This window comes from Scyliorhinus canicula, chromosome 3 (genome assembly GCF_902713615.1).
Source record: "Scyliorhinus canicula chromosome 3, sScyCan1.1, whole genome shotgun sequence".
Classification (NCBI taxonomy): Eukaryota; Metazoa; Chordata; class Chondrichthyes; order Carcharhiniformes; family Scyliorhinidae; genus Scyliorhinus; species Scyliorhinus canicula.
The window spans coordinates 217,991,652-218,016,960 of NC_052148.1; the positions used below are offsets into that span (position 1 = coordinate 217,991,652).

General features: G+C 47.3%; 1 long non-coding RNA gene across 4 annotated transcripts; it reads right to left on the reverse strand.

Annotated features, from left to right (window-relative positions):
* Window positions 1-6,914: 6,914 nt before the first annotated feature.
* On the reverse strand, window positions 6,915-23,355 carry LOC119963754. 4 transcript variants are annotated; one of them, XR_005460153.1, is made up of 4 exons: window positions 23,271-23,355; window positions 21,038-21,106; window positions 17,423-17,482; window positions 6,915-7,228 (listed from the first exon to the last, which is right to left on the reverse strand). It is a non-coding gene; the product is annotated as an uncharacterized LOC119963754 (long non-coding RNA). The 4 variants fall into 4 exon arrangements; XR_005460151.1 differs by lacking the exon at window positions 23,271-23,355 and adding an exon at window positions 22,935-23,101; XR_005460152.1 differs by lacking the exon at window positions 6,915-7,228 and having other exon boundaries at window positions 17,206-17,482.
* Between the last annotated feature and the right edge of the window lie 1,954 nt (window positions 23,356-25,309).

The window sequence follows — 25,309 nt, forward strand, 5'->3', positions numbered from 1 at the left end:
CTCTCTGTATCAAGGAGTTCCAAAGACTCTCAACCCTCTTAGAGAAGAAATTCCTCCTCATCTCAGCCTTTAATTGAGACTGATGTCTGGTCTTACACTCTCCCATGAGGGAAAACATCCTCTCAGCATTTACCCTGTCAAGCCGCTTAAGAATCCTCTGTGTTTCAGTGTTATCACCTCTCATTCTTTCAATTTCCAGTGAGGTGAGTCCGAACCTTTGCTCATAAGACAACCCCTTCATACCGGGGATCATCCCAGTGAACCTTCTCTGAACCGCCTCCATTGAAATAATGGGTGGGATTCTCTGGCTATGCCCGCCTGGCGACTGGAAGTTCTCGCCTGATGTCAATGGAGCTATACATGGTCCGCTATCCGCCCTTGGCAATCATGCGGTTGGCGGGGCAGAAGAATCCAGCCCAACATTTTTCCTTAAATAAAGGGACCAAAATTACTCACGGTGCTCCAGATGTGGTCTCACCAATACCTTGTACAGTTACAACAAGACTTCCTTACTCTTGTACTGCAACCCCCTGGAAATAAGGGCTAAAATCCCATTACTTTTCCTGATATCTGCTGCAACTGTGTGTTGCCTTTCTGTGTTTTGTGCACAAGTACCCCAAATTCCTTTGTGTTGCCGCTTTCTGCAGTTTTTCTCCATTTAAATAATACTCTGTTCTTTTGTTCTCCATTCCAAAATGATCAACTTCACATTTTCCCACATTTTACTCCATTTGTCAACTTGTTGCTCACTTACTTAACCTATCAGTGGGCGGGATTCTCCTCAATTGGCGGGATGGCCCAACGCTGGCGCCAAAAATGGCACAAACCACTCCAGCGTCGGGCCACCTGGAAGTTGCGGAATCCTCCGTACTTCCAGGGGCTCGGCCGGCGGCGGCCCGGTGGGGTGTCGGAGAACCCCGCCCAATATCTCTTTGCAAACTGTTTGTATCCCTCTCGCAACTTGCCTTTCCATCTATTTGTGTTGTCTGTAAAGATGTTAGGCTAACCACCTATAGTTACCTGCTTTTCCCTCCCTCTTTTCTTGAATAGTGGTGTCACATTGGCAGTTTTCCAATCCACCAATACTTCTGCAGAATCCAAGGGTTTTTGGAAAATGACAACCAATGCATCCACCATCTCTGTAGCTACTTCTTTTAGGACTCTAGGATGCAAGCCATCGGGGCCAGGGGACTTATCTGCCTTTAGCCCCATAAGTTTGTCTAATATTACTTCTCTAGTAAGGGTGATGGTATTTAATTCCTCCCCCGTATTCTTAAGCATTAATGGGTGTTCTAAGTACCTTTCACCGTAAAGATGAATGCAAACTATCTGTTTAAGTCCTCTACCATTTCCTTGTTCCCCGTAACTATCTTCCCATAATTCATTTTCTAAGGGGCCTATGTTCACTTTGACCTCTCTTCCTTCTTCTATATTTAAATAAGCTCATACTGTCAGATTTTATCATCCTTTCTTGTTTGCCCTCATAGTTTATTTTCTCCCACTTTATTATCATTTTAGCCCTCTTTTGCTGAATTCTGAATTTACCACAATCTTCGGGGCTGTCGCTGACTTTCGCCCCTTTATCTGCTTTTTCTTTCAACTTAATACTCTCCCCAATGTCCTTGGTTAGCCATGGTTGGTTTAGCCCTCTCTTAGAATCTTTCCTCCTCACTGGGATGTATTTTTGCTGAGAGTCACAAGTGACCTTAAATGTGTCACACTGCTTGTTTATTGTCCTTCCTGCTAATTTATCCGCCCCAGTCCACCTTAGCTAACTTTGTCATTTCATTGTAATTCCTTTTTTTAAAAGTTAAAAACAGTTATTTCCGACCCAAATTTCTCAAGCTGAATATTAAATTCTAACATGTTATGATCACTACTTCCGAGGGTATCTTTTACTCTGAGGTCATTTATTAAACCTGCCTCATTACCCATTACCAGATCCAAGATAGCTTGTTCCCTGGTTGGCTTCATGACATATTGCTCTAGGAAACCATCCCTCATGCATTCTATGCATTTGCTGTCGTAGCTACTCGTACCAACTTGATTAACCCAATCAACATGAAGATTAAAGTCACCGATAATGATTGCTCTACTCTTTTTACAGGCTCCTATTATTTTTTGATTTAAAGCCTTTCCTACAGTGTGGCTACTGCTTGATGGTCTAGGCCCTACTCCTACCAATGTCTTTCTCTTGCTGTTTGTTTGACCTCCATCCAAATAGTCTCTGCACTGCCTGCCTAGTCCTCTTTCTCTGCCTGGTGTTCACCCATTCCCTCGGGATCTACCGGGAGGTGTATATAACGTAACTGTAAATAAATATGAGTCTAGATTGTCTCTCACAACTGTCCTCATTTCATCTCTTATTAACAGTGCTACCCCACCACCTTTTCCTTCCTTCCTGTCCTTCCGAAAGGTCAAAGATTCCTGAATGTTAAATTCCCAGTTTTGATCTCCTTGTAACCATGGGCTTTTATGCTCCTCATCCAAAATCTCTAAACAGTTGTAGGTCAGGTGAACTCCATGATATACTTTGGAGTTTTCTAAACCCCGGCCCATCTTCCCTGGTCCTTGCCACTACAGAATATAGCCCTTTCAAACTATGAACCACAAAGGACTTACAGACTATAAGTGATAAAACTAGTAGGTACTTACCCAACCTAACCCACTACTTATAATCAGCTCTCTCCCCTGTAACCTCTACTGCAAGATCACTCCCTGAAGATCTAAAAAGTTCAAAGGGGAGAAAAGGGACTGCTTTCCTGTCTGCACTGAAATCCCACTGTTCCAAATTCCCAATAGTCACACTCAATCTGGTTGTGTCTCACTCAGAAAGTGTTGTGTCCCACTGCTCGTGCACAAAGATGTTAAGAGTAACATGTTAACCCTTTTAGAATGAGACCTCCTGAAAGACACTCTCATTTTAGCACCTCTTCATTTTCATAAAAGCAAATGCAGTTTGGACCTTTTATACTCCCAGACCTGAAGATATGTTGAAGTAACATGTACTTCTTCCACTGATGGAGAGTGTAATTCCAGCTGCGCTCCTCAGATGAGGCCAAAAGATGCTGAGGCTATATTCTTGTTTCAGTATTAGAAACTATAGAAGTTGAAAAGCACCTTCTTTTGAATTTATGTTAAAGTGAGATTCACGAGGCATTTGATTCTTTTACAAGGGCAGCACGGTAGCATTGTGGATAGCACAATCGCTTCACAGCTCCAGGGTCCCAGGTTCGATTCCGGCTTGGGTCACTGTCTGTGCGGAGTCTGCACATCCTCCCCGTGTGTGCGTGGGTTTCCTCCGGGTGCTCCGGTTTCCTCCCACAGTCCAAAGATGTGCAAGTTAGGTGGATTGGACATGATAAATTGCCCTTAGTGTCCAAAGTTTCCCTTAGTGTTGGGTGGGGTTACTGGGTTATGGGGATAGGGTGGAGGTGTGAACCTTGGGTTGGGTGCTCTTTCCAGGAGCCGGTGCAGACTCGTTGGGCCGAATGGCCTCCTCCTGCACTGTAAATTCTATGAAGTTCTATGATCTGCCTTTCAGTTTCGACTATTTTACAGGGACAGGGTGTTTTTGCATGCCCCTTCATCCAAAGAGATGGCAAGAACCACCCACCCCCCCTCCCATACCCCATCCACTGACCACAGCAGTCCCACGGCCATTTAACATTCCAAGAAGCCTTGGTAATTGGCTGAAGATGGGACTTCTGCCCTTCACTTGTACAGAGGTGCTGCCTCGGAGAGCTGTCGGCCAATCTGATTGACTGGCAGCTCTGTAGTCCCTGTAGCGCCAATGGTAGGGGAACAGAAAATCCAGCTCAGGGAATTTTACAAATCCCGCCCAACCACCTCCTATCCCGCTGGCAGGGAACCAGAAATATCTGCCCCGGGTGGGTGAAGAATGATAAAACTGAACTGAAAGGGTAATGGGCCACATCAGCTGAACACATTCTAGTGAAGATTTTTGTAAGGGAGTGTAGACCCATTTATAAAGTGCATTTTTACTGGACACAGGAAATCCTCTCCCACCCACCTCGAATTCTGTGAGTGCTCTCTTTACATTCCCAGCTCAACACAATTTTTAAGTAGAACTGCAGTAACAAAACCAATGCTCAAATGCACTGACTGGAAGAGGTTTGATATAATTTGATTTTGAACACCTTTTTCACCAGTGATGTCAGGCTTCCTGCGCCCAGATACTTCTGCAGCTCACTGAAGATTTAGGAATTACATTCTCATTTGCTTGGCCTTTGCCTTTGTTACATTCGACGATGAGCTGACCCAGTTTTTTCAATTGCAAAGCCAGAGCACATTCTTTTTTTTCTTTATTCTGATTATCTTGTCAACTTCGCCTTTGCTCAACATCGCTCCATAAAACCTTCTCGACTGCTTGACTTTCCCTTGAATTCACCAGAAAAATTCAATGAAAAATATTTCTGCTCTCTTCATGGCCAGCGCCTGACCCAACCAGAAATAATAGTTTTGAACTGTTAGATTGTATTTCTCACAACTATTCATTTGATGCGCATTTGTAAATAAATCTCCAAAGATCTGTACTTGGTGCATTAAATGGTAAGCAAGTATTAAGTATTTCAGGCCATCAATATTTATTCTTCAAAAAAAACGCCTAGTTGGTAGGACCTGTAACATCGTCTGGAGATTGAAATTCCTCCAGCCAATTTTTAGTGCCGTAATTAATGCATTCATATCACACTGCCGAGTATGCTGTTTAATTAAAAATAAATGGCTTAATAATTTAATTAAAAGTGACGAGAGGAGTTTAACAACAATCTTTATATTTTGTTAGTTCTGCAAAGTTTTAAAACTTTTTTCTTTTCACTCTGAATTGCATGAACTCCTTTGAACCACCATTTGTCAGTTTTGAGACAGTCTGCAGGGAGCAAAACACAGCCCATATGCCAGTATGCCTGCAATGCCATGTTAGACACTGTTGGGGCAGCACGGTGGCCTAGTGGTTAGCACAACCGCCTCACGGCGCTGAGGTCCCAGGTTCGAATCCCGGCCCTGGGTCACTGTCTGTGAGGAGTTTGCACATTCTCCCCGTGTCTGCATAGGTTTCGCCCCCACAACCCAAAAAATGTGCAGAGTAGGTGGATTGGCCATGCTAAATTCCCCTTAATTGGAAAAAATAATTGGGTAATCTAAATTTTTTTTTAAATGTTAGACACTGTTCGCCCAATAAGTGCATTGCTTTTAAATAGGTGGCTGCCCTAATGGCTAAGTGACAGATTCATGCAATACTGAAAATATTTGGGTTTGGTTTCTGCTCCATGGTAGGTTCGTTGCGAAAGCTGGGGTTGGGGAAGAACAAAATCAGCTCTGATACATCCAATTGCTCTATAGCGACCTTCGCTGGAAGTGTTCATGCATTGAACATTGGGTGAGTAGTGGCTCAGCTAAAATGAGTTGAATAGCTTGTTGACATTAGTTAGGCTCACACATTGAAAATGGCCACTTAAATCAATATACCAGAGAGCAACTCCTAACTGTGGCACCATGACCCAGCATCGGGAACAGGCTTCACCAAGGATGTTGCTTTGAATTGTGGTCAAACAATTCCTGTTAAGAAAGTTTGATTTGTCAAACAGAAAAGTGTCGACTAAACAATCACATTTTGTAATTTGTAACTTCGTCATTGTGAAGCTAAGACCCTGTTAAATATTTAACATGCAAAATACAGTTTGGGAGGCAAGATTTCAGCTGTGTAGAATTTTAGGCTAGGTTCATCAGCCTAGAAGATTTACCGGGAAGAATCGGAATCTAAAGGCTGACAATTGTCCCATGAAATAAATTCGTATCTGACTTTTTTTTTATCAACTATGGATTTTGGAGAGACCACTTTACTAACTTAGCTTCACCAGTGATCACCTAATTTATCTAGGATTATTGCAGTGAATTTACTGTTTAGTTTTCTTCCAGAGTAAAATGTCAAGTCCACGGTTATGTGTGCAGTAGCTTTTCACTGGGAGAGCTGAACAGATCCTTGAAAAGCTTGGAGCAGTTGATCTTTGAATAGAGCAAAACAAATCCTCTTTAGCAGATCAATATTCATCCCTTTTAAGCTTTATGTGAAACTGGTGGATTTGTAGGATGTAATACTGATGTACATTTAATCATTGAAAATCAGCGGAGGCTTTTAGAGTAGTATCAGATTGTCATACAGGAAGGACTGTAATTGCTGACTGTTTCCTTAGTCACTGGGCCTAGTGTATGTTTGCAGTTGGTTTGCCATTTATGCAAAATTGTCTTCAGAACTTGGTTAATAAAGCTTGAAGAGTGGGAGAAAAAAGCCAGGGCTACTAAACATGTTCACGTTTCATGAGGGATACCACCAGCATTGTGAAACCAAGGCTTTGTTAAATATTAAACATACAACTGAGCAAAATTAGGAATCACAAGTATCTAACCATAGGGGGAATATCAAGACGCATTTTTAGTCCCTGGCCATTGATCGGTTTCAATTCATTTAACCCCGTCATTACACTGTTGAAAAAAGGCTCACCATTGAAGTGATACTGACTGATTTTGAGATGCAGTAATTGAGGAGTGGAATCTGGCTAGAACTTTTAAGGCTTCATTTCACACAGCTCACTAAGTCCTCAGAAAATCCACCATAATTTAAGTCCTGTTTAAATAAACTTTGCAAGCTACTCACAATGGTCTGAGTGATCCATTATATGGTAACCGTAATTTTCTTTTCCTGAAGAAGCAATGACGGTGTATGATACTGGCAAACTGACAAGGATCATAGAACAATTAAAGAAAAAGTTCTCTGAAGTTTAACAAAAGCATAAGCATGAAGCATTTCCCAGAGTGGCCTGTTTGCCAGCATAAAGGTATTGCTTTTGCAATGTATGGGCAGGTTTGAACAGAAAGTGCAGCTTGAAAGGCCCAACTAAATCTGTGGATTACTCACTGCATAGTGGTTTATATGTGTCTATAGATTCCTTGAGCTATTCAGGTGTAAAGAAAACAAGTATTCCATCTAAGATCCACATCTCCCAGCTAAGTAAAAGCCACATTGCATTAGAAAATCATCACATCTTGACAAGAAAGAGAGATCAAGTAAGTTTCTTTTAATTGTGGAATGATGTCAACAAAAATCCACTTACTGCTAGTTTTTTTTTGCCCAGCTGCAAAACATGCCTAAAGTGAAGGTATAGCAAAGTGCCGTCATCACACATCTTTCAGGAGTTTATTCTAAGACCTAAACCACAAGATGCAAAAAAAAACTTACCAACATTATTCATGTAGAAATTAATTCCACAATGAGTCACTCCAGTGAGAGGTAGGGAGGATGTATTAGATGTTTAGTCTTAAGCTCATAACTTGTAACTCCCTTATGGTAGGACCATACTGGCAAAGTTCCCCTTTTCCAGTTTATTCAGCAGCATTGTGCAGTCCTCTCCAGTAATGGGCAATATTTCACATTCCTTCACAAATTTATTATTCATGTGGGACAGCGAAACGTATGTGAAATATGATAGCGGTAAAAACTGATTTCCACTGAAGCAGATATTTCAATAGAACATCAGATCAGTTAAACCAGCCTGATCCAAGCAGTTGCTCATTAGATGGCCGTGGAGGCTGCGCTTTTTCCACCCCTAAATTAGGGAGTCATTGGGTTGAGGCTTCAGGTCCTCTCCAAATGGAAACCTGCCAGGAACAGGGAAAGTCAGAGTTTTCCTGCAGGATATGGAAGTGGGCAGTCTGTTTTAGTGCGGTTTACGATAACCAAATAACTAATAATTTAATCAGCATTGTACTCCATGAATGATGAGGAGTTAAGCCGACACATTCAACTGGTGACCTTTACTACACACATAACTAGCATCTAGACAAGTGAATCAGATTGTGTCACTTTTGTGAGACAGAGGAGGGAATACCTACTGGAAATATACTTAAATGGAGTTAGATATGTGGGAATACCCAGATCCAGCAATGCTTCACTGATCTTCTGCGTCCAAACAAAACAATAATAAGATTCAATTTTTATCTCCAGGTAATTCCACATCGAGAATAATAATAATAGCTTATTGTCACAGGTAGGCTTCAATGAAGTTACTGTGAAAAGCTCCTAGTCGTCACATTCCGGGGCCTGTTCGGGGAGGCCGGTACGGGAATTGAACCCGCGCTGCTGGCCTTGTTCTGCATTGCAAGCCAGCTGTTTAGCTCACTGTGCTAAACCAGCTTCATTCTGTGTGCTAGCTTCATTCTGAGTGATCAATCCACGACTCAAGCCTTTGGGCGTGATTTAATGGAAATGAAACAGAGTCCCATTTAGAATGCGTTTAGTGGGGTGTTTCCCGGCACTCGTAGCGCCGAGGACAACCCTACTATTAAACGGGACTCTGCTTCATTTTTGGGCCTCGTCGAGGAATGCCCCGCTGAGACCTCACTTGGGCTCATTTCCTGCACTAACAAGATGTCTGGAACCCCACCGTGGCCTCCGGAACCCCCGGACCCCCCCCCAACAATAACTTTACATATTAGGGGGTCTTCGAGTCCCACACACCCCATCTCATAAGGGTAGGGCACCTCTGGACCTGATCCCTGGCACGGGAAAGAAGCCACCTGGGCACTGCCAGGCTGATGAGCACTGCCAGTGCCAAGTGGCACTGCCAGGTACCAGGCTGGCTGTGCCATGGTGCCTGAGTGGCATCGAAAGTGCCAGGGTACCACCCTGCCCAAAGTCTGACCACCCGGGGGGGGGCCCCAATCGCCTTGGAGAAACACCCAAGCACCGGTACGCCTGATTCATGTTTGTGGAAACCAGTGCTAAACGACGTGAACTTGGAGTCTCCGAGGCAAGGCCGTTAGGTCCTGCGTTTTGGGTAACTCCGGCGCAAACACATTTAATTGAGCTTAACTGCAGACTTAAATATGCAAATATAGAACCCACACTCAATGGGCGGGGTCCAGATCATGACACCTTGTGTGTTCCCGTTAGATTCGCGGAACGTAACCAGTGTTGTAAATCTCGTGAGATTTACTGGCCTCATCGCATTCCGTGTCGGACACAGCAAGGCCATTAGATCATGCCCTAAACCTTCCCATTCTCTGATTCTAGATTATTGCATGTTCCAATAGGAGAAACCTTTTCACCAAGAGGGTGATGGGTGTCTAGAATTCACGGCCTAAGTTGATAGTTGAGGCTAGAAGGCTCAATTCATTTAAAAAGTACCTGGATCTGCATCTGAAATGCTGTAACTTACAAGGCTACGGAATAGGTACTGGAAAGTGGGATTCAACTGAGCAAAGAGAGGAGGAGGGCCTTTTTTTTGGCCAGCATAGACATGATGGGCTGAATGGCCACTTTCTGTAGCATAACTTTTCTATGGTTCTAAATGTACTTTGCAATGGCCTTTATTTTATTACTGTGAGAATTTGGTGAGACTAGTATTCATCATCAAGCATCAAGCCTTTAATTCCTCCGTGGAGTCTAATTTCCTCTCAGTGTTGAAGATTGAACGTTATTCTTTTAATCGTCCCACTCTCCCCATGCATGAAACAGAGAAATGGAAGATTTCCAATGACATTTGAAATATCTGCTAGAAGGGAAATAATGTGTGATGTCAGAAGTGTATGCGCATCCTGATAAACCCATCCACCTGTTTACTCCTAAAATGGCTGCTGAGCAGTTCTTCACAGAATCCCTTTGAGGTCACAGAACTCACATGTCTTCTGTAGGCCCTTGATCATGTCAAACAATTTTATGGATTTGGCCCATCCTTGTCAGTTGTTGTTAATATGTTTTGTTGTTCATTGAGGATGGGCAAATGTTTATGACTTATCATTATTGTTATTGTTGGTATTTTATTGCGGTTCGTTGTTGTTATATAAATACAAAATTTTTCAATAAAAATTATTTTTTTTTAAAAAAGTGTGTCTCTGCCACATTTAGTTTTTCTGCAGGGATTCCACCTGCAGCAGAGGCCTTGTTGTTCTTCAGCTGTCGGATAGCTTTTTCAACCTCACGGCGAGCTGGGGTTGCGCTGAGATGGTGGCGGGTAGAGTGTTGCGGGATAATGTCGAAGGTTGTGTCTTGGTTCACAAGGTCCTCGAAGTGCTCTCTCCAGCGGGCGTTGACTGACTCTCTGGGCGCGATTCTCCGCTCCCCAGGCCAGGTGGGAGAATCGCAGGAGGACCGCTCTGGCACCCGCAATTTTCCGGCCCGAATGGGCCGAGCGGCCTGCCATTCCCGACCTGTTCACGCCGGCGGCAACCACACCTGGTCGCTGCCGGCGTGAACAGCGCGCGAAAGGTGAGTTTGGGGGCGGAGAGGGGATTGAGCAACACGGCTGTGCTCGGGAGGGGACTGGTCCGCGATCGGTGCCCACCGATCGTCGGGCCGGCGTCTCCAAGAGACCCCTTTTCCCTCCGCCGCCTCGCAACATCAAGCCGCCACGTCTTGCGGGGCAGCGGAGGAGAAGATGGCAACCGCGCATGCGCTGGTTGGTGCCAGCCAACGCATGACGTCATTAGGCGCCGCCGGCCGCGTCATTCCCGGCGGCCGAGTTCCCCGCAACGCCGCTCCTAGCCCCCCCCCGGGGTGGGGGGGGGGAATAGGGGGCGAGGAGCGGTCTCCGACGCCGTCGTGAAACACTCCGGGTTTCACGACGGCGTCGGCCGTTGCGGAGAATTCCGCCCTCTGTCTTTGATGAGCGCCTCTCCATTTTTGGCTCTCAGTGAGGTGGGTCCCCAGATGGTTTTGATTGTGCTGAAGAAGCCGCACACATCATGGTTGTCAGAACGCTGCTGAGTCTCCTGCGATCTTTCCACCCCCCATCTGTTCTTTAGGTCGCGAGTTCTTTGTTGCGCCTCAGCCTTCAGTTGCCTGTCGGTTTGTTTCCTCTCACTTGGGTTTAGTGGAGCTGGCGGTTCAGGAATGCATTGAGCGTGTGGTCACGGAACTCCCGGCTCGTTGGTTGTTGCCAGCTTAGCTGTGTGGTGCAGGCTGAGTAGCTCTTTCTTCTCAGGGTTTTTGTGCCCTGTGACATTAAATCTCCTGTGGCAGAGTTTCTTCTGCCTGTGCCAGTTTGGGGCCAGGGCGACGGAGATGGCAGATCAGATTAGTTGGTGGCCAGTCCAGCAGTCATCTGTTCCGGTTGTGGCACGGGTGATGCGGACATCTTTGCAGTTCCTCGCTCGGATGATGACATAATATATTAGGCGCCAGTGCTTGGAGTGGGGTTCTGGACAAGAGGTCTTCAGCTCGTCCCTCTCGTGGAACAGTGTATTTGTGATGGAAAGTGATCCCCACCTCGGACAATGTATTGCAGACTGCTCAAATCCTTCGAGAGATATCATAAATGCTGCCTCCACATAATCTTGCAAATCTACTGGCAGGATAGGTGTACCAATGTGAGGGTTCTCTCCCAGACCAATATCCCCAGTAGCGAGGCACTGGCCCCCATGACCAGCTGCAATGGGCGGGCCACATTGTCCGCATGCCCAACACAAGACTCCCAAAACAAGTGCTCTACTCCGCGTTACGCAATGGCAAATGATCATGAGGAGGGCAGAGGAAACGCGACAAGGACATTCTAAGCCTCCCTAAATAAATGCAACATCCGCACCGACACTGGAAAATCGATTGCCTTAGAACGCACAAACTGGAAAAAAAGCATCCGCGAAAGCGCCAATCACCTTGAGCATCATAGGGTGGAGCACACGGAGGTCAAGAGAAAACAGCGGAAAGAGAGCGCAGAAATCGGGGCACCAGGACAGTCTCTTCAATATACACTCAGCAGCCTGGCCTCAGCCCCAGGACAGTCTCTTCAATATACACTCAGCAGCCAGGTCTCAGCCCAGGACAGTCTCTTCAATATACCCCCAGCAGCCAGGTCTCAGCCCCAGGACAGTGTCTTCAATATACCCCCAGCAGCCAGGTCTCAGCTCCAGGACAGTCTCTTCAATATACCCCCAGCAGCCAGGCCTCAGCCCCAGGACAGTCTCTTCTATACCCCCAGCAGCCTGGCCTCAGCCCCAGGACAGTCTCTTCAATATACCCCCAGCAGCCTGGCCTCAGCCCCAGGACAGTCTCTTCAATATACCCCCAGCAGCCTGGCCTCAGCCCTGGAACAGTCTCTTCAATACACACCCAGGAGTCTGGCCTCAGCCCCAGGACAGTCTCTTCAATATACCCCCAGCAGCCAGGCCTCAGCCCCAGGACAGTCTCTTCAATATACCCCCGGCAGCCTAGCATCAGCCACAGGACAGTCTCTTTAATATACCCCCAGCAGCCTGGCCTCAGCTCCAGGACAGTCTCTTCAATATACCCCCAGCAGCCTGGCATCAGCCCCAGGACAATCTCTTTAATATACCCCCAGCAGCCAGGCCTCAGCCCCAGGACAGTCTCTTCAATATACCCCCAGCAGCCAGGCCTCAGCCCCAGGACAGTCTCTTCAATATACCCCCAGCAGTGTGGCCTCAGCCCCAGGACAATCTTTTCAATATACCCCCAGCAGTGTGGCCTCAGCCCCAGGACAGTCTCTTCAATGTACCCCCAGCAGTGTGGCCTCAGCTCCAGGACAGTCTCTTCAATATACCCCCAGCAGTGTGGCCTCAGCCCCAGGACAGTCTCTTCAATATACCCCCAGCAGCCTGGCATCAGCCCCAGGACAGTCTCTTCAATATACCCCCAGCAGCCTGGCCTTAGCCCCAGGACAGTCTCTTCAATATACCCCCAGCAGCCTGGCCTCAGCCCTGGAACAGTCTCTTCAATATACCCCCAGCAGCCTGGCGTCAGCCCCAGGACAGTCTCTTCAATATACCCCCAGCAGCCAGGCCTCAGCCCCAGGACAGTCTCTTCAATATACCCCCGGCAGCCTAGCATCAGCCACAGGACAGTCTCTTCAATATACCCCCAGCAGCCAGGCCTCAGCCCCAGGACAGTCTCTTCAATATACCCCCAGCAGCCAGGCCTCAGCCCCAGGACAGTCTCTTCAATATACCCCAGCAGTCTGGCCTCAGCCCCAGGACAGTCTCTTTAATATACCCCCAGCAGCCTGGCCTCAGCTCCAGGACAGTCTCTTCAATATACCCCCAGCAGCCTGGCCTCAGCCCCAGGACAGTCTCTTCAATATACCCCCAGCAGCCAGGCCTCAGCCCCAGGACAGTCTCTTCAATATACCCCCAGCAGTGTGTCCTCAGCCCCAGGACAGTCTCTTCAATATACCCCCAGCAGTGTGGCCTCAGCCCCAGGACAGTCTCTTCAATGTACCCCCAGCAGTGTGGCCTCAGCTCCAGGACAGTCTCTTCAATATACCCCCAGCAGTGTGGCCTCAGCCCCAGGACAGTCTCTTCAATATACCCCCAGCAGCCTGGCGTCAGCCCCAGGATAGTCTCTTCAATATACCCCCAGCAGCCAGGCCTCAGCCCCAGGACAGTCTCTTCAATATACCCCCAGCAGCCTGGCCTCAGCCCCAGGACAGTCTCTGCAATATACCCCCAGCAGTGTGGCCTCAGCCCCAGGACAGTCTCTTCAATATACACCCAGCAGCCAGGTCTCAGCCCCAGGACAGTCTCTTCAATATACCCCCAGCAGCCAGGTCTCAGCCCCAGGACAGTCTCTTCAATATACCCCCAGCAGCCTGGCCTCAGCCCCAGGACAGTCTCATCAATATACCCCCAGCAGCCTGGCCTCAGCCCCAGGACAGTCTCTTCAATATGCCCCCAGCAGCCAGGCCTCAGGCCCAGGACAGTCTCTTCAATATACCCCCAGCAGCCTGGCCTGAGCCCCAAGGACAGTCTCTTCTATATACCCCCAGCAGCCTGGCCTCAGCTCCAGGACAGTCTCTTCAATATACCCCCAGTAGCCTGGCCTCAGCCACAGGACAGTCTCTTAAATATACCCCCAGCAGCCAGGCCTCAGCCCCAGGACAGTCTCTTCAATATACCCCCAGCAGCCTGGCCTCAGCCCCAGGACAGTCTCTTCAATATACCCCCAGCAGCCAGGCCTCAGCCCCAGGACAGTCTCTTCAATATACCCCCAGCAGCCAGGCCTCAGCCCCAGGACAGTCTCTTCAATATACCCCCAGCAGCCTGGTCTCAGCCCCAGGACAATCTCTTTAATATACCCCCAGCAGCCAGGCCTCAGCCCCAGGACAGTCTCTTCAATATACCCCCAGCACCCAGGCCTCAGCACCAGGACAGTCTCTTTAATATACCCCAGCAGCCAGGCCTCAGCCCCAGGACAGTCTCTTCAATATACCCCCAGCAGTGTGGCCTCAGCCCCAGGGCAGTCTCTTCAATATACCCCCAGCAGCCAGACCTCAGTACCAGGACAGTCTCTGCAATATACCCCCAGCAGTGTGGCCTCAGCCCCAGGACAGTCTCTTCAATATACCCCCAGCAGTGTGGCCTCAGCTCCAGGACAGTCTCTTCAAAATACCCCCAGCAGTGTGGCCTCAGCCCCAGGACAGTCTCTTCAATATACCCCCAGCAGCCTGGCCTCAGCCCCACGACAGTCTCTTCAATATACCCCCAGCAGCCTGGCCTCAGCCCCAGGACAGTCTCTTCAATATACCCCCAGCAGTCTGGCGTCAGCCCCAGGACAGTCTCTTCAATATACCCCCAGCAGCCAGGCCTCAGCCCCAGGACAGTCTCTTCAATATACCCCCAGCAGCCAGGCCTCAGCCCCAGGACAGTCTCTTCAAAATACCCCCAGCAGCCTGGCCTCAGCCCCAGGACAGTCTCTTCAATATACCCCCAGCAGCCAGGCCTCAGCCCCAGGACAGTCTCTTCAATATACCCCCAGCAGCCAGGCCTCAGCCCCAGGACAGTCTCTTCAAAATACCCCCAGCAGCCTGGCCTAAGCCCCAGGACAGTCTCTGCAATAGACCCCCAACAGACTGGCCTTAGCCCCAGGACAGTCTCTTCAATATACCCCCAGCAGCCTGGCCTCAGCCCCAGGACAGTCTCTTCAATATACCCCTGATGTGGAGATGCCGGCGTTGGACTGGGGTGAGCACAGTAAGAAGTCTTACAACACCAGGTTAAAGTCCAACAGGTTTGTTTCAAACACGAGCTTTCGGAGCACGGCTCCTTCTTCAGGTGAATGGAAAGGCTTGTTCCAGAAATGTTTATATAGACACAGTCAGAGATGCCCGGAATGCGAGCACCTGCAGGCAATCAAATCATCAAAGATGCAGAGAGAGAGGTAACTCCAGGTTAAAGAGGTGTGAATTGTCCCAAGCCAGTTCAGTCGGTAGGCCTCTGCAAGTCCAAGCTTGTTGGTGGGGGCCGAATGTAATGCGACATGAATCCCAGATCCCGGTTGAGTCCGCATTCATGCGTGCGGAACTTAGCTATAAGTTTTTGCTCAGCAATTTTGCGTTGTCGCGTCTCCTGAAGGCCTCCTTGTAGAATGCTGACCCGGAGATCAGAGGCTGAATGTCCTTGACTGCTGAAGTGTTCCCCAACTGGAAGGGAACAGTCCTGCCTGTTGATAGTCGCACGATGCCCGTTTATTCGTTGTCGCAGTGTCTGCATGGTCTCGCCAATGTACCACGCTTCGGGACATCCTTTCCTGCAGCGTATGAGGTAGACTACATTGGTCGAGTCGCACGAGTATGCGCCGCGTACCTGGTGGGTGGTGTTTCCACGTGTAATGGTGGTGTCCATGTCGATGATCTGGCATGTCTTGCAGAGCCAGAAATGTTTATATAGACACAGTCAGAGATGCCCGGAATGCGAGCACCTGCAGGCAATCAAATCATCAAAGATGCAGAGAGAGAGGTAACTCCAGATTAAAGAGGTGTGAATTGTCCCAAGCCAGTTCAGTCGGTAGGCCTCTGCAAGTCCAAGCTTGTTGGTGGGGGCCGAATGTAATGCGACATGAATCCCAGATCCCGGTTGAGTCCGCATTCATGCGTGCGGAACTTAGCTATAAGTTTTTGCTCAGCAATTTTGCGTTGTCGCGTCTCCTGAAGGCCTCCTTTACAAGGAGGCCTTCAGGAGACGCGACAACGCAAAATTGCTGAGCAAAAACTTATAGCTAAGTTCCGCACGCATGAATGCGGACTCAACCGGGATCTGGGATTCATGTCGCATTACATTCGGCCCCCACCAACAAGCTTGGACTTGCAGAGGCCTACCGACTGAACTGGCTTGGGACAATTCACACCTCTTTAACCTGGAGTTACCTCTCTCTCTGCATCTTTGATGATTTGATTGCCTGCAGGTGCTCGCATTCCGGGCATCTCTGACTGTGTCTATATAAACATTTCTGGAACAAGCCTTTCCATTCACCTGAAGAAGGAGCCGTGCTCCGAAAGCTCGTGTTTGAAACAAACCTGTTGGACTTTAACCTGGTGTTGTAAGACTTCTTACTGTGCTCAATATACCCCTGGCAGCGTAGCCTCAGCTCCAGGACAGTCTCTTCAATATACCCCCAGCAGCCAGGCCTCAGCCCCAGGACAGTCTCTGCAATAAACCTGCAGCAGCCAGGCCTCAGCCCCAGGACAGACTCTTCAATATACCCCCAACAGCCAGGCCTCAGCCCCAGGACAGACTCTTCAATATACCCCCAACAGCCAGGCCTCAGCCCCAGGACAGTCTCTGCAATAAACCTGCAGCAGCCAGGCCTCAGCCCCAGGACAGTCTCTTCAATATACCCCCAACAGCCTGGCCTTAGCCCCAGGACAGTCTCTTCAATATACCCCCAGCAGCCAGGCCTCAGCCCCAGGACAGTCTCTGCAATAAACCTGCAGCAGCCAGGCCTCAGCCCCAGGACAGTCTCTTCAATATACCCCCAGCAGCCTGGCCTTAGCCCCAGGACAGTCTCTTCAATATACCCCTGGCAGCGTAGCCTCAGCTCCAGGACTGAATCACGGCAGATGCACAGCACTTACACTCAGTCGGGACTTGGGCCGTTCTAATCATTCGCCGGCAGTGTGCTTAGTTTGGTGGAGGAATTTAATTTTAATGAACATTCATGAGATGTAAAGAAGGTTCCGGGCATACATCAGTGGAAACCGCGACCTGCTTTTAACCCGCCATCAAAGTTGGGAGACCAAAATCCAAACTGATTTCACACCGGCGGGCCACTGACATTTCCCATCGTGCCTAACTTAGGCTGGTATATCATGCGAGAATCTGTCCATTTGTGCATGTTTTAGAAAACATTCAGTCACATGTCAGGCAGAAAATCAAAGTTAATGCATTGACATTTTTTTACAGTGGCCCATAACAGGAAGTTTAATAACATCAACTCTATAATATTCCGTTGATATCTGTATAAATAAACACTGTGTAAAGGGGAGATGTTGTTGGGTCTGCTCTCTGTTTCACCGGATGGCCTGGACACAGTGGGAAGACTTTTCCAAGCTCAGGAGGGGTAAATTGTGGACGCTGCGGGATGGGAAATTCTTGGAAATTGTACCCGATGTGATCTTACCCTCTTGCAGCTTTCCTTGGAGTGGGCTGGAAGTCCAGCAGGGGGCATCTGTGGGTCTGGCTGGAAAGCAATTGAGGTGATTAAAAAAGCAATCTAGAGCCTTTTTATCCATCTATTCCTTCTTTCCCAACAATACACGGATTCCATTCTGTGCCTGAACCTCACTAGTGTCATTGAGGTACATACACAGTGGGAGGAGCTTCTTCAGTGAAACTGACAGGCTGCGAAGGCTTCATCCAAAGAAACTGAAGAGGTCCAGCCATGGCTAAGTGAGAGAAAACTTTTCCAAACACTCCTTCTCTCAGCCAAGGCTATTATTGCTTGATAGGTGGTTACGAACTGCTTGGAAGGTAATTCACTTATTGAGCACTTCACTGACATTCAGCTACACTTCCCTACTGCCAGCCTTCACCACCGCATGCAAGCAACTTAAGCAGCTCCACTGTCTACATCTGCTGAGGGGCAAGGGCAGAAATCGCAGCAGCAGGAGAAAGATAAGTGGGACCTGCTGGTTCAAGAAGGTGAGTGCTTTGTGCAGCACTTTTCATGGATCAGGAGCAACAGGAGTGTTCTCCATCACACCACCCCATGGTGTCCCAACAAGCACTGACACCAGCTCTCCAAGGAAACCTTAAACTTTGCATTCCCTCACGGCGCCGAGGTCCCAGGTTCGATCCCGGCTCTGGGTCACTGCCTGTGTGGAGTTTGCACATTCCCCCCCCGTGTTTGCGTGGGTTTCGCCCCCACAACCCAGATATGTATGTGCAGGGTAGGTGGATTGACCATGCTAAATTGCCCCTTAATTAGAAAAAATGAATTGGATACTCCAAATTTATAAAAAATAAAACTTTGCATTCCCCTAAAACACTGAACTCTATCCCTTTCAACTGACCGAACCATCCCAAGGCTCCTCAGCTGCAGCTTCCTTGCACTAGTTTTCCAGACGGCTGCCAACTTGGCTAACAGCCAGGTGGAAAATGGAAACGTGAAGCTAATAATGAGGTCCTGTTGTCAATTTTAGTAGGACTTTGGCATGCCTGCCGTTCCAGGTTTTTTAGCCATTCAAACCCCACTTGGAGTGTTTTGAGCAGTTCTGGGTACTACACCTCAGGAAGGATATTCTGGCATTGGAGGGAGTGCAAAGTAGGTTGACAAAAATGAAACCTGGATTACAGAGGTTGAGTTACAAGGAGAGATTACTCAAATTAGACCTGTTTTTGCTAGAATTTGGAAGGCTATGGGGTGATCTGATCAAAGTATTCAAGATATTAACAGAGAAAGACAGGGTAGATAAAGATAAACTAGATCCACTAGGTGGAGATTCTAAAACTAGGGGATATAGTCTAAAAATTAGGGTTAGACTGTCTAGGAGAGATGTTTGGAAGAACCTCTTCACTCAAAGGATGGTAGAGGTTTGGAACTCTCTCCCACAAACAGCAGTTTAAGCCAGATCAGTTGTTAATTTTAAATCTGACATGGATGGTATTTTGTTCAGCGAAAAATGTTAAAGGATATGGGCAAAGGCAAGTGTATGGAGTTAGGTCACAGCTCAGTCATGATCTCACTGAATAGCAGGGCAGGCTCGAGGGGCTGAATGGCCTACTCCTGTTCCTATAGTCCAGCTAGAGCCTCGCTCTAAATATCTGGGCCAATAAGTCCACACATGCACATCCAGGAAAACCTGCCTTCATATCTTCAGCACTGTAATGTTATACTTCATATTATATACATATTGTTGTAAAAACCCAGCTAATTGTCTAATGTTCGAGAGGGAGCGGAAACTAGCTATACTGCTCCAACCTGGCTTCACTGCTACTCCAGTTTCATATCCTAGGGGCTGACTCATCACTGTCCTCCGACATGCTCCAGCAAGCCAGGTCATTGTAGCAAACTGCAACAAAGAATGGACTGCAGTGATTCAAGATAAGGGGCCACCACAATACCAGCCTGGCCAGTGAGAGCTACACCTTGAGAACAGGGAGCAGACTGCACAGGGCTTATGCAGCCAGCTTTCTCCATGAAAATAATGACACTGGGCGGGATTCTCCATTTCTGCGGTTAAGTGCCGGCTCAAACGGAGAATCCGCGGGCGTTTTAAGTGAAGAAAATTGGCGTGAACCCCTCACTGATTTCTAGCACTGGAGCTGACTGCAACTCCCGCCTCCCGTGACAAAAACGGCCAGAGAATGGCCGGGTCCCGGGCTGCGCATGCGCATGGCTGACGATCTGCAGCGGTCGCACCGTACAACATGGCGGCGGCCATGCATGGTCTCAGCCCACCATCCGCAACCGCACAGCCCACCCCCTGGCCACCCCCCACCAGTCCCCCCAGCCCTTGCAGATGCCCCCGGGCCAGTGGCACGGATCCCGACTGGACACAGTCCGCAGCCGCCACCCCGGGTTCACAATTTGTGTGACCACACATGTCCCGTGCCGTCGGGAACTCGGGCCATTAGGGGCGGAGCATCACGGGTGGGCCGGCCGATGAGGCGCCAACGGCATTGCGACTGTAAGCGTCACGATGACTCCAGTTCGGTGGGGGTGGAGCATCGCAAACCGGCATCAAACCGGCGGTGGCCCCGATTCCAGCATCAGAATCAATTCTCTGCCCGACCGCCGATTATGATTCCGCCGTGGGCCAATGGAGAATCCCGCCCCAGATTCTCAGTGGGACTGCCAATGCCAACAGTAGCAATTGATACATCCAAATGAAAGCAAATTCGTGAATAGTGGTTCTTCCCTCTTTGAACAAATCAAATTGAACTTCAATTAAAACTTTCTATTTCTATTTTCTCTGATGTTTGTTGGGACTCTGAGACCTGTTGATCAAGATACGGGGGAAAGTTGAATGGGGAACCAGCTGTGGTTTTAACATTCATGAATTAATTGTGTACTGTACAAACCTTAAAATGTCTGATTTATTTTTAATGTGTTTTCGGTATTGTTCAAAGGAGTGCACACACGTTTTGATGGATAGAGAGTTGCATGTGTTTCTAAATGCACAACACAATCCTGCTTCTTACAATGCAGCGATATCACCCTGCTCACTTGCCACTGAAGCATCTATAGGAGGATACTTTTGACGATCTGCCAATTCTGTTTCAGAACAATGTGGTTAGATATCCTTCCCTAGAACACAAACAAGTCCTTTTAAATGTGCAACTTTTTGTGGCTCCACTTTTTGTTTTGTTTTACATTGAACTGCTTAAACAAAAGTAAGCCATTACAAATATTTGTTCTAATTGGACTCCTGTATACAGGTAGGCGACCATATGTCAGGCTTGTGTGTGTGTGTGTTTGTGTGTTTCTATCTGAGGATTAAATGTGGTCACTTAATATCCCTTTCCTTTTTTTTTGGCGAAGGACAAGCATGATTTATTCTCTGCAAACTATGCTCACATCTGTGTCTCGGATTAAGTGTGTTGGATCACAGGCAAATATTCCAGTTGTGACCAGTAGAGGAAGCTCTAACATGGGGGATAGGGGGCCAACAGTGTGACAGAACAAGGGACGCTGCCACCTGCTGGCTCCCATCTGTACAGCCCAGAGTTAAATGCTGAGGCCAAAATGAAAGCAGCATCAAGTTAAGGAATTAGAAGTATTTCAATACGGTACCTCATTGATTTGGGATTGGGTCTCCCATTTTCTCCGATGCTGTGCCTTTTAGCAGTTGACAGCAAAGATCTATTGAAAAGAAACCATCAAGCGTAACCAGTATATCCTGTATGTATATATTTTAATAATAAATCAATCAATAAATAGATAGGAAGGGAAATGTGAATGCGCCAGAACCAATCTACATTTATATTTTCATCACAGTGGTTCCAAACTGAACTTATCAATGTTGAAACAGCATCATCGACCACTTGTAAAGATGAAGACATGGGAAAAGGATTTCCTTCGAGGTTCTCCCATTCTGCCACGGTTACTTTGACAAAGGGCTCAGTAGAAACACCACCATTCTGCCAAAATTGTGGCGGAAGAGTGGATGTATCCCCGAGGATATTAACGACCATTTTAATCCTATTTTAGTGGTACTGAATGGGAGTTGAGGGGCTGGTTTAGCACAGGGCTAAATAGCTGGCTTTTAAAGCAGACCAAGCAGGCCAAGCAGCATGGGTTCAATTCCAGGACCAGCCTCCCCGAACAGGCACTGGAATGTGGTGACTGGGGGCTTTTCACAGTCACTTCATTGAAGCCTACTTGTGACAATAAGCGATTTTCATTTCATTTCAGAGTGAGGCAGAGGTCGATGCCTGCGCCAGAATAGGTCAGCCCAGAGATCCAAGCTGGGGCAGCTCGCCAGTCATCAGTATTTGATCTTGGAGGCCACTCAGTCACTAGCAGTGACTTTCAGCAGGGTCTTGGGATGGAGGGAGGCACTGAGAGAACCACCTGAGGGTGTACTCGAAGCTGGGGGTGCGAGGCATACCTATTGGTGCGGCCAATTCATTTAAGCGCATACACAGGCTCTTTCGATTCTTTTGCACAGCCAAGCAAGCATGGTGAATAAATTTGTGTGTGGCCAGTGCGGGGGACCTTCAGCTTGCTTAGCGGTGGCACAACTTAAGAGGAAACATTGGTGGGTCGTGGAGTTTTGGCGGTGAACAGTAATTCTAATGTAAAATCGGGATGCATGGTCTCCAGACTCCACATTCGGCTATTCTTTTAGCGCTCATCTTTGTGGTGGCAAACTGTACTGGTCACGTGCCAGTTGCATTCGGGATGAACCAATTTAATAAATCGGGTATTAAACAGGCTTCAGAAAACTTTCTTGAATATGATAAAGGCTGTTCCAGGTGCAAGCGCCTGATGCCAATGCAGTAAGTTGGTGCACCCCGCTTGCCATACTGGATGCTGGGTTGCTGCCTCAAGTACCTGAAAAACAGACACTGCACCATCGAATTTGCTGATCATTCCCTCTAGTTTGTGTTAATATGAAGAACTTTTCTTGCTTTGCCTTCAGCATCATCTGATTATCATTTAGATTCCTCCCTCATCTCCTGAATCCAAATTTGGATAAATTTAACAGGTTCACAGATGGTCTACTGAACCATTTGGGAACTTCGCAAACATCATTCATGGTAATGAAGTGAGGCCAAATTGCATGTATGTTAAAATTCGAGCAAACTTCTGCTGCTGTTAAGTAGACTCCATTTTCCAAGATTAATAAAGTTAGAGGTGGCAAGCTAACTCAGTTTCCTATCACTCTCAGCAGTGGCAGGACTCGGACATAACCTGTGATACAGTAAGCCCTTTGAACACTTGGATTGACAAGCTGAACGTCAACTTGGCTCAATATGAGCACCCTCACATTCCAGTCAGACTGCTTTAAATCCTCTTCAAAAATCACCATTGGTTAAAAGACAAACAGTCCAAAGAGGTCTGACCATCAAATCCAGTAGAGGGCGACAGATCTCACCAATCACAAACCTGCTATTAAGCATACAAAGGCATTTGTTGGACAAACATGAAAATTGAAGGACTGAAGAATAAACTTAGGAAATTTTACCAAGGGGAATCAGTATCATTAGCTGTGTTCAGCTCTCTGCTCGAAGGCAGGTCCGACCCACAGTGCCACAACCTTCACCAGCAAGGAGGCAGGATCTAAATCCACCCGAGCCAGAACAAGGAACTAGAACGCAGTGCTGTTGGCACCCAGTTGATCCACACCAGGTTGTCTAGCCAGCTGCACCACCCCCTCCTCTCCCCCAAGGAGTCCTAGTTGCTGTGACAACATACACTTTACATGCATGTTGAACCTCAAGCTATAGATAGTAATGGCAGAGGCTCCAATTTCTTTCCACCACACGGTTGACCATAAATCTCTCCCACTCTTATTGCCTACCTTTGACATTTGTGTGAAAGATTCATGTGGCATCTTTAAAAGATAGATTTGCAGACGATGAAGGTGCAAATAAACTAGTTTTATTGGAAAGGTATTTACTGTACGGGCTGCCCATTTGCCTTGGCCAATGGCCAATGATGTCATCAGTACATCACGAGATCTGACTCATAAAGTGACCTTGTTCCAACTAGGAACAAAGGTGAACACACACTTTCCTCCCCCTTTACATTAGAGGTTTCTTCAATGAAACACGCTATAATGTTAACAATCAAAATTTACAATATGAACCATTAATAAACACAACAGTCAATAAGTTAGACGTTTTGGAGGACATTGATTTTTGTGTGGTTGTCGGCAAAACGTAAGCGTCTGCTTTTTCATGTTGACTGTCTCCTCTGGTTTAATTTTGATAATGTTCGTAGTTGTTTCAACCGGAGCCGACGTAGTGTTCGGAGGTTGACTTGGTGTTGAAATGACCTTATCTTGAGTATTGTCTTCCACAGTTGTTTCTGGTATTGTCAGGTTCTCAGCAATGTCTCGGTCTTCATTTGGAATGGGTGGTGTGGACTCTTGGTTGACTCAATCTCTGGCAAGCTAGTTCCAGCTGCTAAAAGTTGATCAGCGTGTCTCTTCCACACTACATCATCCCGAGTTTGAATGGTGTAGGAGAAGGGTCCTGTCTGTGCTAAGATGGTGGCAGGTATCCATTTCTCACTGGTGGTATAGCTCCTTGCCAATACTTCCTGATCTTTCTGAAAAACCACGATATTTAGCTCTGTTCTGACATCGCAAAACATGACTTTGTTGTTTCCTCTCAACAATTTCTCTTTTCGTCAGCACATCAAACATTGTGCATACCTGATGTTTTACCATGAGTAATGCCGGAGAACTTTGGGTTGTCGAATGTGTTGTATTCCTGTGTTTGTGAATTGGCTTAGTTGTTTAGACAATGATCCTTACTCACGAGTTACCATCAATGAATGCTTCATTTTCTGAGCAATCCTTTCAGTCAACCCAGTTGCAGCAGGATGATAAGGAGCAGATGGGATGTGTTAGATTCCATTCTCCTTTAGATAATTTGAAAAGGCTTGCAAAATGAAATGTGGGCCATTGTCGCTAACCAAGTTGTTCAGGGTGACTGAATCTTGAAAAATCTCGCCCAGTCTTTCTATTGTTCTCTCCGAGGACAGTCTTCATAATGATGACTTCTACACTATTTCAAGTGTGTGTCTACCACAATGAAAAACATTTGTTCTTCAAATGGTCCAGCATAACCTATATGAACTCTTTGCCATGTCCCTCTTCTCATGGGTGTAATGGCACCAATGACGGTAGATTGTGAACCATTGCACAAGCTGAACACATGCCCGCCTTCTCCTCAGTTTCGCTATCGAGCCCTAGCCATCAAAAATAGCTTCTGACTACCTCCTCATCCTTACTATCCCACAATGACTTTCATGAAGTTGGTTTAGGACATGTCCCCTTAACAATGGTAGAATGATGACCCTCATTCCCCAGAGGAGACCATCAGCTTGTACGGCCAGTCTTCAGGTAACATGTGCTTCAACTCCAGGTTTGCTCCCGTACCATGTCTATAACTCCTGATGGTAGAGGATTATTTCAGGTGTACTAAACTTGTCCTGCGATTACAGGAGTGTTATCAACCTCTTCGAAATAGAAAATATGACCACTCAAACTATTCATTGACAACTTGTTAGGTAAAGGTTATCTGGAGAGTCCACCAGCGTTCCCATGGAGATTTGATTGACAATATATTTTCGCATGTATGTGTGTGCTGAAAACAGCAATGCCCATCTCTGCTTCCAGCTCGCTGTTGGAGATGGAATACCATTGTGCAGCTCAAGTATCATTGTTGATGATGATCCATTAGTGCATAATTCATCTCTGCTTTGTTCAAGAATCTTGATGGGCAAATGTTATTGGCTTCTCTTAACAATTGGGCATTATGGGAGGAACCACTGCTGCCACCTCATAAGATCGGCAAGGTGCCCCCCGACCCCCAGGGACCCTTGTGATAG